The following is a 20,541-nucleotide window of genomic DNA, read 5'->3' on the forward strand; positions in this document are numbered from 1 at the left end:
CTTAACCCAGGTACTGGAGACACACATGCTTAGTACTAGAGCCCCCTCACCAATGTCAGGCTTGCAGCTCTTATTACCCGAGGCAAGGCTAAAGCCTGTGCGTTTACTATAAGAAACTACTGGAAATTTTTTTTTAACCAGAACTTTGAATGAATAAAAAGGCCATGAATAAATGAATAAAATACATTTTATTCAAACTATGATCTGTGTCCCCAGGCCATTCTGTGAAGGGTTGTGCACAAAGCTGCCATCGTTCAGCTGCCATCATAGGCTGCAGCTTCCAAGCCTTTGTTTGTCCTTGAAAAGCTGTGTCTTTCATCCAAAAGCAGCTGAAGTTTTTTCTCTTCACCTGGTGAAACATCCAGCTCCACCCCACTCTCCCAATCTTTCCCAGCAGAGAAATGAAAAAGATACTTTCAGCTCCCCAGGAAGTCTTGGCTATCACAGGGGTCTCCTTTATGTAAGAGACTCTTCAATTTTGGCAAAGGAGAAATAGACTACTTCACAGGATTTATTCTAAAACTAAACAAGCTCTCTCCAAAAGACAAGAGGATGTGCCCCAAGCCAGGAAGGGCCGACAGGTTTTATAATTGAGCATCATGAGACCAACCACTTCTGGAGTGTTGCTAGGAGGTGCTGAAGGCTTGCAGAGGCACAGACACACTGCCTCACCAGAATCTCCCAACCAGTCCTGATGCCAAGATTTTACAGAAAATACTGATATATGTTCTCAGACTTCAGGGTAAGTCGTAATGTTTCTGTAAGATGTTGGGTTTCTCAGAATAGGATTGGTTGGCTGCTGTCTGAGGGACAGGGGGAGGTCTTTAACTGATAACCCAGAAACATCCAAATAGTCAGTGAAGAGAAGAAAGAATGCTACCTGAAATCTAGGGACTACACACGTGACCTTTTGGTTGGTTTTCATTTGAGAAGTAGAGAAAGTGTATAAAAGGCAGAATTTTCAGCTTGTGCATCATTCAGAATTCAAGACCCATGAAAGGGCTCAGGGAATTCAAGGAGAGTGTCAGTTATAGTGGAGACGGCCTGCTCCTAAAGTAGGCTCTCTTACCTATTATTACAACCTTAGCACACAAAGGATGGGGTTGTAGCACACTTCCCCTATGTGCTTGCAATGTCTTAAGACCTTCAGTGGTTGCCTGCAATTACAGCTAGTATTGAACACAAATATACTAATTTTCCTAATGCATACACCCAGAATAAAGTATGTTATGTAAATTAAATCCAATAAGAGATTAGCAAAACTGAATGATAAAAGCAGAATGATTCTAATAATATACTATGTGGGGTTTGAATGAAAATGGTTCCTATATGCCCATAGGCACTGACATTATTAGGAGGTTTGACCTTGTTAGAGTAGGTACAGCCTTGCTGGAAGAAGTATATCACTGGGAGTGGACTCTCAGGCTTCAGGAGCTCAAGCTAGGCCCAGTGGCTCACTCTCTCTTTATTCCTGCTTCTTGTGGATCCAGACATAGAACTCTCAACTCCTTCTTCAGCACCATGTCTGCCCATTATGCTTCCTACAATGTCAATAAAGGGCTAAACCTCTGAAACTGAAAGCCAGACTCAATTAAATGTTTTTCTTTGTAAGAGTTGCCATGGTCGTGGTGTAACTTTAGAGCAATGGAAACTCTAATTAAGATATAATAAAAGTTAGATGAATATCCCCTTCTCTCTGAAAATATATTTTTGTAGTGTGCTTATATTACTTTGGGTTATTTGAGATAATGAAATACATACCAGATACAATGAAGTGAGCTGAGTCACCCAGGCATTGTGACATGGTTTTAGGATACACTGACTAAAAAGGGTGGGGGGTGTCATTGGATTCAAGTGACCCTGGATCAGTGACCATGTTTGGATTGCAGGAACATTGAAGATTGTTGGTTGGGATCTCTGATAGTTGAAAGATGCTTCTCATATTTTTAACATTCTAAGAGGACACTGATAGTTTTTTCCTCTTGTTCTTCCTCTGTAATTCATCAAAATTTGCTACACAAACGACTGTTTGGTGATTTTATTACTGCTTTCCAACTGAGGATTATAGTCCAGAATTTTACCTTTGTGATTTGAATTTTGGCAGAATTCAGAAATGCCCGCACGAATATTTCTGCCTCATTTTCTTTTTCAGCGTGATTTTTTTTTTTTGCAAATGACTCAACATGTTTTCCTCATCTCTAACACTTCTTGATGGGTGAATGTATGTCACCTTGACAACAGACAAAGAGCTGAAGCAAAGAGCTTGGATTTTTGAGGAAAATAAACAACCTTGGTATTTTCATCGCAAACAAACTCAGGAGAGTCAAAGGCAAAGTCTCTTATTAACACTGTGTAAGTTCTACCTCTCCTCTAAGCACTTTTTTCATGTCTGGCAGAGTCACTATGTAAACAACTTGTTAGCGTGTCTCTGTGCCACCAGAACATGGTATTTACATTTTGTTTTATTTTTTCAGAGTGTGTGTGAATTTTTTTAAACCTTTATCGCTTACCTAGTTTTATTTCATACCCCACAGTATGAGCACCGGCATTCACTTGTCTATGCCTCTAATCACAAAATCACCACAGTTAATTTCTTCTTCCATGCCTTTTGCTCTGGAGACTCCTTAGCACATTTGTGTATAGATCCATCCAAAGGAACCAAGTTTCGTTATACCTGAAGACTTGCTTTCTATGGTATTCTTTCTCTCCGATCAGATTCTTCTGTTCCTCTATTATTTGTTGACAAACTCTTTCTCTCGAGTGACTTTTATGCTTCCTGTGAAGTTTATTGCAGAGTATTTTGAGCCATTCCTTGCTTGCATCAATGGCCTGGCGCCACTTATTTCAGCATCCGTGGCTGAGTTCTCACAGCCTCGGCTACTCAGGTTCAACATGCCAGCAGTCAGAACATGTTTTCTGTACCTGTCTTCTACTCAGACACATAAGGCATTTTCCATCTCTACTAAACATTTACCATGCAGTGTGGCTGCAACTTGGCAACTCGATACATGGCAGCAAAATTTCATGAGTTTCTTCACCTTTCTGTACAATTACATAGACAGAAGACTTGCCCCCACTGTGGTTCTCAAGACCTTATCCCAGAATTATTTTCTTTGCTCAATAAGTAAAGAATTTGAACCATTTCATTTAAAGTTAGCATTTTTCAGCTTCTCTTTGACATATTGCAATTGTCAGTTCCTTTGGGAGCTGTTAAGTGTAATAAGGTTCACTTGAATATAAATTCTACCATCAATCTGATAGCATGAATGCCTGGTGACTGGCTATCCATGACAATTCACAGAGCTGGGTACGGTGTATAAAGAGATGTTTCACTTTCCAGGTGGCATGGAATTGAGGACATCAGATTTCTTCATATAACTCACAATGGCGTGCAGTTTGAAATTTACAAGTTGTTGCTTTCTAGAAATTTCCTTTTAGTATTTTCAGACTACAATTGGCCTGAGATAACTGAATCTGTAACAAACCTTCAGTCAAATCATGATTTCAATGATCTGAATTAAGATTATTATTAGTTTAATGGTTTTATCCAGGTTAACACTATACCTTCTATGATCAATGGTTCTCAACCTGTGGGTTGCAGCACCAGAGGGGTTACATATAAGCTATCTTTCATATCAGATACTTACATTGATTTGTAACATTAGCAAAAATACAGTGATGAAGTAATAACGAAATAATTTTGTTGTTGGGGGTCACACAATATGAGGAACTGTGTTAGAGGGTCACAGCATTTAGAAGTTTGAGAACTACTGTTATAGCTATTTGATTGAAATCTGGTTGTTCTCAGTCAGATTTAAGGATGCTTCATCCAATGTGTTGTGAACATAGACTTCATTTGATCATAGACTAATAACTAAATGTATTCTTGGTAACTAGTAACTTTAGGATGATTTTTCAAGTATCAGTGGTGTTTCCAGAAAGTTAGTAGACAGAGGATGGTCCAGCATATAGCACTTCTCTTGGTCAGTTCACAAGGATCAGAGTTTATTATTCCCTTCTGTGTTTTGGCGATATGGGTAATAGGTGTAATAGTGTTGCCTGACTATGTGTATTGTACCTAGAATCATCTAGGAGATAGACCTCAGGATATGTTTGGGAGGGAGTTTCTATAAGGGTTAACTGAGATGGGAGGCGCTTTCTTAAACATAGGGAGCCATTCTGTGGACTGGGCCCCTGGACTGAGTAAAAAAGGAAACGTGAACTGAGCACCATCACCTAATTTTCTCTGCTTCCTGACTGTAAAGGCAATGTGACCAGCTGCCTCACAACTGCCACTATGCCATACCAAACACATTGGACTGTGTTATCATAAATGGATTCAACATAAACGATGAGCCAAAAAAAATCCTTCATTTGTAGATTTTGTCACAGCAATGAGCGAAGCAGCTAGCATATAGTTGGTAGGCCCAGCAACCAGATTCAAGAGACTGAGATTTCCAGTGGCTGCAATGATGACCTCACAGAGAAACAAAAGCCATTATAGCAATCTTGTAAAAGTCGTTATGTGAAAGGGAGGCATTGACACAACCTCTGGATGTAAACAGAATGCTTTCTGCACAGGCTGACTTCAGCATGGGAGCTCTGTCTCTGGAAACAAGACAGATGTGCATCCAACCTCTGATCTGCTTTCCTGGTCTTGAAAAGAAAGCTGATTTTTAAAAAATTCTTTCTTTCATAATCTACAAAGTGGACTTTGGTAAAGCGCTGAAGGTGAAGCCATGACTGTGAGTTCAAGGCGCTACGATAATTAGTCACAGGAGAATGCTTTGCTCAACAAAGTTCAGGGATTGCAAACTTCAGTTGTTAAGATTCTTCTTATGATTTTCTACTTATCATCTGAACTTCTGAGGAAGAAAAAACTGCCTCTGTCATTTTTAGGCAGTGAGATGTTAAGTTGAATTGGAATTCCTTCCTTCCAGATTTGCACTGAGGTAGATAAAGGGCGTCAGGGCTGAAGAGCTGCTGTAGAATACACTAGTACCTCCCACTTGCTAAACTGGAGTACATTGTTCAAATGCGTGTTATTTTCACACTGTCTCTCCCAGACAGGCAATACAGACAACATTCATTATAACACTATGGATCTCTCTCTCTCTCTCTCTCTCACACACACACACACACACACACACACACACACACACAAACACAGACACACACTTTCCAACACACAGTTTTACATCCACCATATTTCTGACTAGTACACTTGTTTTTCATTTCTAATCAGTAAAATTAGCTGACTGAACACTTTCCCACCAACTCTATGTGGACTGGACCTAATTACATTCTCAAAACCTACTAATTCCCTTTGCTGCCCAAGGATGTAGGGCTGAAATTGGATTTCCTTCTCATTTTGAGTGACCTTATGCAGTATCTATATTTGATCCTATATATTTTCTTTTCACCAACATTTTATGTTCTAAGAAAAAATTGATTCATAAAGATTTGTTTATCATGGCTGGGAGAAGGCTCAGTGGGTAAGAACACATTCTGTGAATATACTAACTGACTTCAAACTCTCAGTGCACACATAAAGGCATACATGACTACACACGCCTATGACTTCAAGCAGATCCTGGGAAATGACTTGTCAGCCATCCTTCCCAAAATAGTGAGATTTATATTTAAATGAGAGACTGTCTTAATAAACAGGTGATATGCCTGGTGGTGGTTGTGCCTGCCTTGAATCTCAGCACTCGGGAGGCAGAGGCAGGCAGATCTCTGTGAGTTTGAGGCCAACCTAATCTATGAAGTGAATCCCGGGACAATCAGAGCTACACAGAAAAACCCTGTCTTAAATAAAACAAACAAACAAAAAAAAGCTGATAAACTGGATAGATGGCTCATCAGTTAGAAGTGCTTGCTTCCCTTCTAGAGCACCTGGGTTTGATTTCCAATATTCATATTGGGCTGCTCACAGCCATATGTAACTACAGCTCCAGAAGAATTGACACCCTTTCTGGTACCCACGATCACCACATGGTAAACACACACACACACACACACACACACACACACACACACACACACACTGTGTGTGAGATAGGGAAGAAAAATAATAAAATAAGTCTTACATCCCCTCCTAAAAAAATTAAGACGAAGAGTGTTAAAGGAAGACAAATCTCCTTTGACAATATCTCCAATATCTTCCTCTGTTCTCCCATGTGTATGCATGAGCTGGCATATCTGTGCATTATATTGAACATAGACTATAGACTATATACACAGCACACACACCATATACTTGTGCATACATACAGAAAATAGGTGTGTGCTGGTGAGGTTTTCTTTTTTGGGTGTATTTGACAGAAACCTGAGTTGTTTGGAAAGAGGAAATCTCAGTTGAGAAATTGCTTCCATCAGATTGGCCTGTGGGGCTGTTTCTTGATTAATGATTGATGTGGGAAGGCCAGTCTACCGTGGGTGGTGCCACTCCTGTGCAGGTGGGCCTGAGTTGTATAAGAAAGGTAGCTGAGCAGGCCAGGGGAAGCAAGCCAATAAGCAACATTCCCTTATGCTCTCGGCTTCTGTTCCTGCCTCTAGCTTCCCACCATGAATTCCCTCCCTTGATGGTGGCCAGTGATTTATCAAAGCAACAGACAGCAAATTCGGGCAATATGCATTTGGTAACAATGGACATTTCCAAAAGCAATGAGGCAAAAGATATTAAATGTAGAAATTTTGCTGATATATACATTTATGCATCCTGCATATGATACATGTTGTATGTATAGGCTATGTGTACTACATACATATTAAACAGGTTTTGCAGTGATTCAAGGCAAAGGAGCACATTACAACCTGTTTTAGGATGTTGATGGTCAAAAACAGCCTATGCAAAAGCTTGGTGAAAGCCACCTGAACATAGGATCTCTGCTCTGATGGCAGTGGGTGAATAACAGAAGAAGCCACGGGAGAGGGTATCCAGGAGTGTCTCTTCATGCATCTGTGCTGGACCTAACAGCAGGATCTGGTTTGCATGTGTTAGAGGAGGACGTTCTCAGCTCTGCACTGCAGGAGAGCTAACGGAACACTATTAAGATGAACATGGATTTGGAACAGAATAGATTTGGGTGTAAGGTCTGGCACCAAAGAGTAATACCAGTGTGAGTATGGGCAGGTTGTTTATGCCTTTGCAATGTTCTCTGTGGTGTTTCACTCAGATCCTTCCCTCTGGGATGTCAATGCCTAATCTCTCAGTAAATAAGTTCCTCTGTGCCTGACAGATTTGAGTCCTTCCCCTGAGAATTGCATCAACTTCAGGGAGCTGCCTTTCCTCAAGGTCACATTTCCTCCATGCTGACAGCTTGTCTGTAATGATTAGTTGATGCAGGAGTGAGTACCCAGCTTTTCATCGGGGCCATCCCAGCCCTTAGCTTCCTGTGAGTTTATCCAAGATCTCCATTGAGACTCTATTCATCCCAACTTCCTGTGCCCTGTTCCCAACCTATGTCATCATCAATGAGAGAACAATGTAATTACGGAATGCAAATGTCTCTCTTGGAGGCTGTTTTTCTTAATATCTACATAAAAATCTTCTGTAAGAATTTATTTCCTTGTAATAGTATGGATCATCTCAGTTTTATTGATAATTTAAACACGACAACTTAGGGCATGTCAGACTTTCTGGCAGAGAGTGGCTACTTACCTTCCTAGGATTTTCTTCTTTATTTTCCCTCTACAAGCACCAAATGTCTCAAGTATCTATTTTGTGTCTGCCGTGTTCTTTCCCTTTCTTAGATCTGTACTTTGCTGAGATTCGGATTTGATTTTGAGTTCCATGCTAATATGCTGGTTCCTTGATTTAGGATAATGCCTAAAATTATGACCCTGTATTATATATTCTTGATACCCGAGAAAGGCAGGAGTGTTTCAAATGGCTCAGCTCCAAGTTTCCGTCATCACTTAATTCCCAGGAGCCAGATCTTTCCAAGCCTCCCCTGTGCTGGGTTACCAGACTGAGGTCCCTCTTAGCCCCAAAGCACAGGCTCAGTTACCTGCAGTTTCTTAGACAAGCCAAATGTTTTCTTATGGGCACTACGAGTTCTTGACTACAACCTTTTTGGCATTGCATGAGGTAGATATAGTCCAATCCACGGCTCTCAGTCTATATAACTAACAATCTGCTGTCTTGTTTGCTAAGTGTTAGTGGTCATGTGCTCAGCCCTCCCTGTAACTACCTAGTAATCTACTACTTATCAATGAGATAAATAGGAGACAACAAACACATCAGACTGAAGACAGGGTTCTTGCAAGTGTCCTGTACTGTTATAGGCCTGTGTCTTAGATAATCGTCAACAAACCTGGTCAGTTTTATGCTATCCTTACCTACAATGACAAAGGTATGTCAGTCAAGGGCATTATCCTTCAATAATTACCCTTAGGTGTTTGTTAGCTTTCTGTTACAATAGAAATACAGTTGTGACAAATATTTCAGCAATCCATGTTTTAGTTAGTTTGTAATTAGGAAGTTACTAAAATTTATTTTTTCTTTTAATTTATTGAAAATTTCCTACTTACACGCAGTGTATCTTGGTTATCTCCATTCCCCACGTCCTCCCTCCAGCTTTCTTCAACCAGTCCCAAAATAGTCCCTGTCTCCCTCCCAAATACGTGCCTTGTGTTTACAAATCCACTAAACCCAACGAGTGCTGCCCATATGTACGTGTGTGGGCATCCTCTGGAGTGTGGTCAACCTACCAACATCTGTTTCTCTTCACAGAATATTTCCTCAGCATCCATCAATTCCCATTAGCATCTTGGCCAAGACACAGACCCTTCTGCTTCCATTTTAAAATTATTTTTTCTTAAAATTATTTCTTTCATTTTATTTATTTGATTGAAAATAGATGTTTGTCATGAAATGTATTCTGAATGTGATTTCCTCTTCCCCATCTCCTCCCAGATCCTTTCCACCCATCCTAACCCACACCATTTCTTTCTCTTTCTTGTTAGGAAGCAAACAAGCACATAAAAGAATAAAATAACAAATAAGATTAAAAAGATAAAATAGACCCCATTGGAGAACACCGATTTCCTTTGTGAGTGGTTAGCAATTGGAGATCCTTCTGGGTTAAGCATGTAGGATTGTGTCGGCTTCCCCTCGCTGCACTGGGATTCATTTAGCTTAGACATGTGTGGGCCTAGTGCTTGCTGCCACAGGCTCTGTGAGCTCACATTGTGTCTTGAAGGCCTTGTTTCCTTGGTGTCCTTCATCTCCTCCCCACTAGCTCTTAGTCTCTTCACCTCCTCTTCCACAGGGTTCCAAGTACTCTAAGAGGAGATATTTGATTGAGGCTTCTCATTTAGGACTGTTTTAATATCTCTCATTTTGTCTACATTTGTACAGTGTGGGCCTCTGTATTTGTTCCCATCTATTACAGGATGAAGCATCTCTAATGATGGTTGAGCAAGATACTGACTATGAGTATGTCCAAATGTTATTAGGAGTCATTTTATTGCTACATTGCTGCATTGCTTTAGCAGAAAAGTAGTCTTTGTTTTTTTTTTTTTTCCTTCTAGGTCCATGGTCTATCTAGTATCAGGGTTTTGGCTATCTTAGCAGTGTTGGGCATGGGTTCCATCTCAGTGGGCCTTAATTCTAATCAGATAGTGGTTGATTATTCCTACAACTTTGTGCTACTATTGCACCAGTGTATCTTGCAGGCAGATCATAGGGTTTGTTTCAGGGATGGTGTTTACCTTTCTCCTCTGGTAGCCTGCAGGGTATCTTCCAGTACCATGAAACCTAGTCAGTAGGGGTGATGGCTATAGGTGTATTTGATGGCAAGAGATATTCCCTTGAGGTTTTGTTTCTTCCATTATTTAGTGTTTACATTTAGATTTTTTATATGTGTATATATTTTAAGAAACTTAAACTGTAGTGGGTTTCTATATGATGACTCAAATGCTCCTTAATTTTAGCTGTTCTTCCCCATATTTCCTCCATTGGCCCCATCTTCCATCTCCCTCCCTATTTGATCTTCCTATTCCACTCCCTGTCCCCATATCAACCATTCATAACTGCCCTTAAGTATGGTCTGTATACTAAGTGAGTCTTGGTTGGGAAAAAACTGATTTTTCCTTTCCTAGGAAGTTCCTTCTCTCTATCTAGTCCCTTAATTTGTACCTAGTGTCTGTGGATATATGGATTATAGCTTGCGTATAGAAGATTTAACAGCTAGGATTTTTAGTTCTCTTAAACATTCATAGGTAGGTGAGACAATTTACAAAGAAAAAAGTTTTCTTTGTCTCATAGAGGCGGTTCCAGTATGTGATTGGGCAGATCTGTCACTTTTAGGCCTCTATGAGGGTGCTGGAAGCCTGTGTGGCAAAATGGTTCTCCTAAAAACCAGGAAGAAAGCAAAAGAAGAAGGAGGAGGGGCCAGGTTCCAATATCTCCTTCAAGGGCTTGAGGGCACCTCCTCCATAGCACCAAGCTAGGAACCATGATTAATATTTTGTCTTTAGAGGGGCCTTTACCATTCAAATAAAAGCTATTTCAGTTCTTCTGTTGCTTTTAACTCCATAGATGAATGCATGCTCTGAATTTTAATGTATTTACAGTTTGCTTAAGGAAATTAAGATGGTTCAGTGTATTAGTGATAATATATAAGCACAAGAAATTTGTTCCTTTGGTCATCATAATAAACTCAGTTAAATGCAACTTGTTTGCAGATTTATTTCTCTCTCATGCATGTCTTTATCTCATAAGATCACTATTCCCCAGTTCCTCTCTTTTCCTCCCTCCTCTGTACATTGTCTGAAAGTGTATTGCTGTGATTGATTGTTGTGATAAAAAGTTGAAGAGCCAATAGCTAGGTAGGAGATATAAGCAGGATTTCTGGGGAAAGGAAGAGAGAGAAAAATCTAGGCATGCAGGAAACATCTGGAGACATGGAGAGGAAACAGGAGGTACAAGATGGAAGAAAGGTAATGCCACGTGATAGAATGTAGATGAACACAAATGGGTTAATCTCAGTTATAAGATCTAGTTAGGAACAAAGAAATGGCTAATACCAGTTAGGAACAAGTTATAGGCCAAACTTTTATAATTAATAAGAAGTCTCCTTGTCATTATTTGGGAGTTGGCTGGTGGGACAGAAAAAGACTCAATACACACCTCTTTTGCTCCCTCTCATATTTCTTTCTTTCTCTCTCATTTGTTTCCATTCCCCTGTGTCAATTATTATTCTGTTTTCCAATTGTTAAGGTGACAGCATTGTCACCAACTCTAATTCTTACTTTTAGGTGAATTTATGTTTCCTTCAATCTAAGTTTTCTTCTATGCAGACATGGTCCTTACTATGATCATTTGCTTCAGGATTCCCTTGCAGTTAGGTTTGGTCCATGTGATAGCCTTGCCAATGGACTGTGAGCATCAGTGGCAAGTATAATCTGTGAAGCAAGTAGGTCCTTTCTTCCAGCTCTTTTTGCAACAGTGCCTTAGAACCCAAATGTCCCAGAAAATAGACCAACCATGATGGCAAAATGTTTGTCCCACTCTAGAGTTCCTAAATTATCTGAGCATGAAATAATTTTTTTAATCTATTGAAATTATTGAAATTTCCCTATTTTCATGCTATTATAATAAATAGTGCCTATTCTTATTTTAAAAAACCTTCAGTGCTCAGACCTTGTTAATTTGAAGGGGAAGCTCGTGCTATAGCATAGCTCAATATGCTTTATGTGAAGCCACTAACAGATTTGTATGTGAAGCCTCAGATTTTAAACTTTGGACTCATATTTTTAATTGATAATTTGGACTACACAAATTGTCTCTGGCTCACATTCTCTTCACAGACTACTTTTCTTTTTAAATCATAACCTGGGTGATCTTCAGGTTGTTTCATGGCTCTGACTCACTAGTCCATACAATTTGCATCACATCCATTGATTTACTAGGCAGATATTCCTAGGATGATAATAACTCTCATTTCATACCACAGGGCATGAAAACAAAAAATAAAAAGAATCAGACAAAACCCATGAACAATTTCTTGTTTATCACTTGAGTTCAGCCAACTGTTTAGCAATTTCCTGAACACAAAACTGCCCATCTGAGTGGGCCAGTGGTGCAATGAATAATGTGTCTGACTTCAGGTCAAAGGACTCCATAACTGCCCACTTCTTAAACATTAGGATGATTGTGCTAGCTGGTCTAGACAACTTGTCTGTATATAAAGTTCCTCTGCTCATATTTTGGGTTTGGGTATCTTTGCCAATATGCAGTTGTCTTCTCCCTCTGTGCAAAAAGGCCAAATCAGTCCTTAAAGCCACCCAACTCATTGAAAGATAGACTTTCTTGCTCACTACTAACATCTCTGGAAAACTTTTACTTTGAATTCTTGAGACATTTATTGTTTAGGAATGTAAGTTGTCCAAAAATTCATGATCATATATTAATAACAGCAGAATAAATACAATGATGTTATTCCTCAGATGAGAACAGTGATGGGGCTACACTTTTCTTTATACCATGGGTATATTTCTCAGAGTGTTCAGCACTAGTCTCTAACATACAACATACTGTGACTGGTTCCCTTCTACCATCCTTGATACACTTGTTTAAGATGATGAATCACTTTAGGACCCCTCACCCCATTATAAATGCACACTTCAGCAGGACAGAAACAGTCATAACATTAAAGTCTCCATGTTGTGTCTGGATAAAAGTCCAAGAGACTATAGTATAGAAAAAATTAGATAAAGGAAAACGGGGAGGAGGTAATGACCAGGCAAGGTTGGGAGTTAGGGACTCTGTGAATCAAACACTATTTTAAAATTAATTTTTGTTTTGTTTCAGAAAACTGAATAAATTGTCTACATTCTAGAATATCACCATCACTATCATGCCTAAGTTAAGGGAAAATACAATTACCTAATTGGGAACTCAAATCTTCAAATAGAATGTGGGCAGGTGCATATCACACACAAAGAAATGGCTAATACTGTTGTGTGGCTAACACTATGTGTTACAAACAATTTTTATCTCACTAAAATTCTATAGTATCAATTGTATTGAATTATAAAAAAGGAGGACAGAATGCCTTGAATACTATAAGCAGCTTCTAAGGGTTGTTTTTAAAACAAAGAAAATAAATATAATGATTTGGGGTTTTAAAGATTGTAACTCAAGATTTCACAAAACATCTGGATGACCAGAAAACATTCAAAAGAGTCATGTTGAGAACATGGAAGAAGTGTGCTGAAGTTCTGTATAGATCTCTGGTCAGTCCATCCCCATCATTCAGCAAGTGTCCCACCACTGAGCAACATCACCAGCTCTTCTTTGCATTTTCTATTGAGACAAGGGCTTGATAAGTTGCTCTAATTGAGCTTGAACTTGTGGTCTCCCTCCTTTGGCCTTTTGAGAGCTGGGGTTGGCAGGTAAGCACCATAATGCTTGGTTGCTATTGCTAAAAAAGTAGAGTGGAAAAGTATTAGCCTTTATATATTCATATTTTAAAGACAATTTGATTTTTGTTGTGATAGGATATTTTAATTAACACTATCCTAGAAATAACATTTGATTGCATCATGCTTCTATTTACAAGATTCTAATATCTTACTGCTAAAACATTCCAAAATGAGTCCAATAAACATTTTCCACTTAAGAGATGAAAATGATTACTTTAATCAATTACAACTACACCGAGCTGAGAACAGCTGTGTTAAAACCCTCCAAATTCCAAATATTCATCCCATTTTTAAAAATATCACCATTTTTCATCCGAGAGAAAAAGGGAACCTGAGGAGCTGGAGCCCAGGCTCAGTTGGTAAAGTATTTGCTTTACTAACAAAATGACCAGCTTTGGCTCCCAGAATCAGTGTTAAAAATATCCAGGTGCTGTTATGTTTATTTGTAACCCCAGCGCTGGGGCGACAGAAAAAGCAGAGTGTTGGACTCATGGCTGACCAGCCTTGCTTACTTGGCTTCTCCAGGACAGTGAGAGACCATGTCCCACAATAGAAATGTAGGCAGCACCTGAAGAATCATACCTTCATACCTGGTGTTTTCTTCTGGTCTCGCTATGAACACACACACACACACACACACACACACACACACACACACACTCACACACACACTCACAGGAGGGGGGAAGCTCCTGTTATTTGAGCTAATAGTTACTCGATGCTCTGCAGTTCTGCTTTATGTTATTATTGGTGCTTATTAGAGTCACAGTTTCAATGTCAAATGTAATAGCTCTCACAATCCCCTTCCCTTGGAGTAATTGCAGGCATCTTGTTAGACATTTCTTTTCCACTTTCAGAACCAGAACCATTTATACTAATATGCATTGCTTGATTATTCTGCTAAGAGCTATTTTCATTCTAAGATTCTGCATGCACTTTTGTACTTGTTACTTTTCTGTGGCTGTAATAAAATTCCATGACTAAATGCAGCTTACAGAGGGAAGGGTTTATTTGGGCCTGTTGTTCTAGAAGGTGAGATGTCCATAATGTCAAGGAAGCAAGAGCAGGGAGTTGGGAGATCACACTGCAACCTCAGAGAGCATGCACTAGAGCAGGCAGAGTCTATAAACTCCCAAGACCCACCCTCCTAAAGGTTTAGTAACCGTCCTAAACAGCACCACAGACTGGACAGAGCAAGTGTTCAAATACATATGCCTATGGGGGGGCATCTCTTTTACAAATACCCCAGTTGCTACTCTCTTTTCTGCTCAGTGGTCTCAATTTCAACTCTGAATATTAATGTCAGCAAACAGAAATATAAGCAGGATATCTTTATTCAGCTGTTCAGAATGTACTTAATAACAGGTGCTCACTCATGAGGCAAGGATATGAAATGGACCATCTATGGGATGCAGTGTGTTTTAACTATGACTTTTAGTGCATCGTGTAAATTGATAATAGGCACTGGGAACTGGGAGTGAGGCTGCAAACTGAAGTACAGTGTTAGAAGCGGAGCTTGTAAAGCCAATGTGTAAATCTATCATCTATCTTACTTGATTATACTATGAAGCTCCAGGTGTCTCTAGGAGATTTTGTATCTCATTTTGGTACTTGGGTTGCCATTCTTTCATGACTAAAAGGTAGTCTTCATGTTAAGGACTAAGACACCCAACCAAGTAGATAAACAGGCCACCCCAACTTGTTTGAATGTGTGAGGACTTTTTTTTCCCTTGTAAAATAGTCAGCAATTTCTCATTATCTTCTGCATTATCAAAATGGGACCTCTTTGGTCACACCCCATCCATTTTAGCATTAAAGCCATGTTCTGTGCTTGCTGGCACTCACCTAGAATTTGAAGTTTCCTGTGAAATTGCATCCGTCTATGATAAAGGGAAGCTAATTTCTCATGCACGCACATTCTAAGAGTTTATTTTATTGACACATCATTTTAGGACATTGTTGCCTGACTTATTATTTGATCATTGAGGCAGTGACTTAATAATTTTTGAGTCATATAGTCCATTTTATACCATCTTGATGAGAAACAATGATGTATTTTCAGAAAAGTGGAAACTAGACCATACCCTCTTTAATATCACACAGTTCCTGGCACCTTTGGCTTAGACTTTGTGTACAACTTTTGTGATGTGGGAGTGTCATATATCAGTCTGTTGATTTCATTGGTTAAGCAATAAAGAAACTGCTTGGCCCTGATAGGTTAAAACATAGGTTGGAGGAATAAACAGAACAGAATGCTGGGAGGAAGAGGAAGTGAGCTCAGACTCGACAGCTCTGCTCTGGAGCAGAGACGCCATGCTCCATTCTCCCGGGTAGACTTGACAGCTCTGCTCTCTGGAGCAGAGACGCCAGGCTTCTCTCTTCCAGGCAGCTCTGATCCAGGATGGATGTAGGCTAGAATCTTCCCAGTAAGCGCACCTAGCGGTGCTACACAGATGATTAGAAATGGGCTAAATTAATATGTGAGAATTAGCCTAGAAGAGGCTAGATAGAAATGGGCCAAGCAGTGTTTAAATGAATACAGTTTGTGTGTTGTTATTTCGGGCATAAGCTAGCAGGCGGCCGGGGTGCTGGGGACGCAGCCCCGCGGCTCATATCACAACACTTTTGCTAGTACCTCTTTTGAGCAATTCAGGCTCCAGTTTACTGTCTCCTTTTTTTGTGGTTGGCAGGTTTAGGCATGGTTTCTGAATATGCCTCTTTGTGAGACAGAAATGAATTTCAAAGAAAAATCACGAAACCAGTGTAACCTCTAACTACGTTATAAATGTTTATTCCTATATCCACAAGTAAGTGTACTTTTCACTACATAGAGAAAACTTCTTTTGTTGACAGATGGAGACCATTAAAGAAAACTGAAACCAATGAAAATACAGTTATCGAGTCTGGTCCCAGTGGATGCACATACAAATTAGCTGCTGCACTTAGAGAACATTGCAGGAGAGAGGGGGGAAAGATTGTAAGAGTGAGAGAAAAAGAGTTTGCTGTGAAATGGTGTCTCCTAGTAAAACCCATGAAGTTTCACAAGCATGACTGCAAAAAAATGAGCTGAACAAGGACAGCAGCAACAAACATGCCAAAGTGGACAGGGGAAGAATCCCAAGTCCTCAACCCTGCAGAAAGAGCTACAGCAACGAAGGAACTCTACTAGTCTTCCACAGGGAACAGCACACAAATTGACTATCCAATACAAAATGATATTATCTGAAAATATACGCACAGGAAAAATTATATAGACTAAGCGGGTTGGAATTATGTATGTAGGAATATACATGTATATAAATATACATATGTGTATGTAACAATAATTAATGATGAAAGAGATCATGAATTTGAAAGAGCAAGAAGGGGTATATAGGATGATTTGGAGTGGGGAAAGAAGAAAAGGCAAAAAACTGTAGTCTCACAAAAAAGCAATAAAGGAAATAATAAGTAGTCAATTTTCCTAGATTGTTTTATCAACAGTGGTAAGAAAAAATTGAAAAGTGGTTCTAATTTTATTTTTATTAAAGTGCTTGTGTTTTTTTCTGCACATGCTCCATATGTGCCTTGTCAGTAGAAGGCAGAGAGGGCATCAATTCTTTGGGAACTGGAGTTACAGATGGCTGGGAGTAACTTGATGTGGTTACTGGGAACTCAACTGGGGTCTTCTGCAGGAGCAGTGAATGCAGTTATCTGCGGAGACATTTCTCCAGCTCATTGTAAATGTTCTTCGTGGCATAGTTTCCTGCTCAGTCCACAAGGAGTGGTAGATGTGACTAGGGACGAAAGTGTTCTTTTTACAGCAAAGTGGTCTGTGAACCATGCTCACACCTCCCAGATCAAAACCTTGTCTTCATTTAACCAGAATTTTATCTTCTTTACTTCATCTATTTTCTGACTATTCCAGTTAATTTCAAGAGACAGAACCATTGCTAGTTATATTATAGACAGATTCTGAGGAGGGATATATTTCAAAAGTTGGGTCTGGGGAATTAACACTGGGATGATTTTTATAAGCTTTAACAACATTATGACTCAGGCATAAAGTAATAATTTTAAATGCTCTGAATATTTTATGAGGAGAAAATGAGTTAGGTGCTGAAGGGAGAAGACAGAGACTGGGATTCTGTGTTGCACTCTTCACAACTTGTACATTTCCTAGAGGGGCAACTTATAACTTTGGAAGGTAAAAAAAATTGTGCAAGACACATTGTTCAAATCTGAGCTGGGTGCTGATACAGCCGTGTGGGGTGAGCCCTGGGAATATGGGCAGTAGTGCAATGTAGGATTAATCAATTTTATGTCATTGTGCTTCTGGAGGACTGGGCCTACGGTTTGGTTTCCTCTGGCTGTGTTATTACCCAGGTTTCACTCCCCAAAGCTGGAGCGAGCAGTAAACCAAAATTATTCTGGGAATGAGTATTTTCTGATTATTTATCTCTCTGCCTGTAGTGTTAGGAGCGGCGAGGCTGCGTCCCCGGCACCCAGCTGCCTGCATGGCTAGCTTATGCCCCGAGATAATTACATGGAAACTGTATTCTTCTAAACACTGCCTGACCCATTAGTTCCAGCCTCTTATTGGCTAGCTCTTACATATTGTTCTAACCCATTTCTAATATTCTGTGTAGCCCATGAGGTGGCTTACCAGAGAGGATCTTAACCTGCGTCTGTCTGGAGTGGGAGAACCATGGCTACTCGTGACTCAGCTTCTTTTTCCCAGCATTCTGTTCTGTTTACTCCACCTACCTAAGGGTTGGCCTATCAAATGGGCCTAGGCAGTTTCTTTATTAATAAGAAATCACTCCCACATCATCTGCCCCTCTGAACTCTGTGCTCTTCTAGTCTGATTTCTACCTATGTGGATCTTCCTGCTCCTTCCTGCCTTTGTGCTGTCTTATCTTAGTTTGCTTTTTCTTTCATTTGTAGAATATGCCAGGCCATTTTTAACTCCAAATATTTTCTTTCATGGATTGCGAACTTTTTCTGAGGTTGTAAACAGTGTTCTATTTATCTCAGATAGGAAACCAGTCAGTTTGCAGATACAATTCTACCCAAGTACAGCCTGGTGAACCAAGGAGTTTAACTGAGGATGTTTACAGGAGCATGGATGAGGGATTACTGACAAAGGCATGTGTCTTAGTCACTGCTCTCTTGCTGTGAAGACATTCCATGACTGCAATTCTTATAAAAGAAAAGTAACTGGGAGTTTTCATAGAGTTTCAGAAGCTTTGTCCATTATTATCATCGTGGGAAAAACCTTGCAATAGCTGAGGACTATGTCCTGATTCACAGGAGGGAGAGAGAGAGACAGAGACAGAGAGACAGAGACAGAGACAGAGACTCTGGCCTGAGCTGGGTATGGGTTTTTGAAACTTCTAAGCTCACCCCCCAGTGAAATACTTCTTCCAAGGTAGGCCACACCTCTTAGTACAAGACCACACCTTGTATTTAAAAGCCACACTTTTAAATATCACCACTCCATGGTATCTAAGCACTCAAATATATGAGCCCATGGGGTCCATTCTTATGAAAACCACCATAGTAACTTATGGATGACTTTTCCAAAAAATTAAAAGAAAAATCTTATTAACTGTTAACTGCCTATAGGAAGATAAGGTTAGGTCCTAATGGGTCTTCCTGCAGCAACCACTTTCTAAGTATGTATTCAGAAAAGGAGGAGGAGCCTCCTGTAATCTTCCTATCATCATGGAGAAATGCTAGAGGGACTGATCTTGTGCAGGTTGCCTTTGGATAGTCACAGTTGCCAACAGTTTAAGAGGATAGAACAATTCCTGCCCCATTCTAAGCAATGCTTTCTGCCAATCATTGCCATTTTTTTTGTTCTTCCATGATCACCATTTGTGGAAAGTTCAGCCAATTTTGCTAGCCTTTACCAATTGTGTACTGCCCTACAATGCTTCCCTCTTATCAACTTATTTAATTCTTATAGTGACCCTGAAGTTATTATTATCTCCTGTTAGTAACTTACCCAAGATCAAACAGATCCTAGGTGGCAGATGGGAGATTATAATTCAAATAGTATGATCTCCAGATGATGGACTCAACATCACACTATAAGTTCTCTCTCTAAATAACCAGATGATCAAATGGGAAGCCAAAACAGCAGAGTGAATTGTTCATTGTGTTTGAATTATATGCCAGGCTCTTAGCACACAACAACAGACCATGAGTTATATCAGAAAGGAACTCTGCAATCTCTGGGTTCATAACTTGGTGCAGGAATGACAGTATGATCAGTGCTATATGAAGGCTGCAGTCTCTTGATGTTTTGAGGATACTCCAATAGCTAAACTAAAACATGATATAAGTCTAAGGCAATGTAAAGTAAGTATGGGAAAAAAAGGAAGGGAGCCTACTCAGTGAGATGACTCATCAGGAAAGGCATTAGTCACCAAGCCTGAAGACCAGAGATCAATCTCCAAGACCCACTTATTGGAAGGAGAGAACAGATTTCCACAAGTTAACATATGACCTCTATGCACATACCATGGAAAAGGAGTCACACCAGGAAAGAACCAGCAGCCATTGTACTCCGAGTGCTATAAATAAATTTAATGTATGATCTGTAAGAAAAACACATACATGGGTGAAAGGATAAGGCCAACATGGCCAGACCTGCAAGTCAGGTTCTGATGTCTGAACACAAGTGAGAGGTAATGTGTCTCCTGGGTCCTGAATGGGCTGCAGAAAGATTGACAGGGCACCAGAGTACAGTGTAATTTGGAGTCTGGAGAACAAATAGGTGTTTGTGGTCTCAGTTTTAAGGATTGTTAAACAGTGGCCAAGGGAAGAATGACTATAGGACTCTTAGTAGAAGAATGGCTAGAAACCAATTATGAATGAGTACATCCCATGTTCATCTTTTGTGTTTCTAGCCATAAATAAAGGTCACAGAGTCTATAATTGGTGAACCTAAAGAAGCTAAATAAGAAGGTGAACCCAAGGAAAAACATATAGTTATCCTTTTGGCTATGGGAAGTAGACAAAATTGCCAGGGAGAATATTGGGATCTTGGGGGTGGGGTGGGATGGGGGTAAGGGGAGATGGGGAGAGAAAAGTGAGAAGGGGAGGATGGGGGGAACT

Source organism: Alexandromys fortis, unplaced genomic scaffold (genome assembly GCF_014885135.2).
Source record: "Alexandromys fortis isolate MF-2015 unplaced genomic scaffold, M_Fortis_MF-2015_v1.1 scaffold_105, whole genome shotgun sequence".
Lineage (NCBI taxonomy): Eukaryota > Metazoa > Chordata > Mammalia > Rodentia > Cricetidae > Alexandromys > Alexandromys fortis.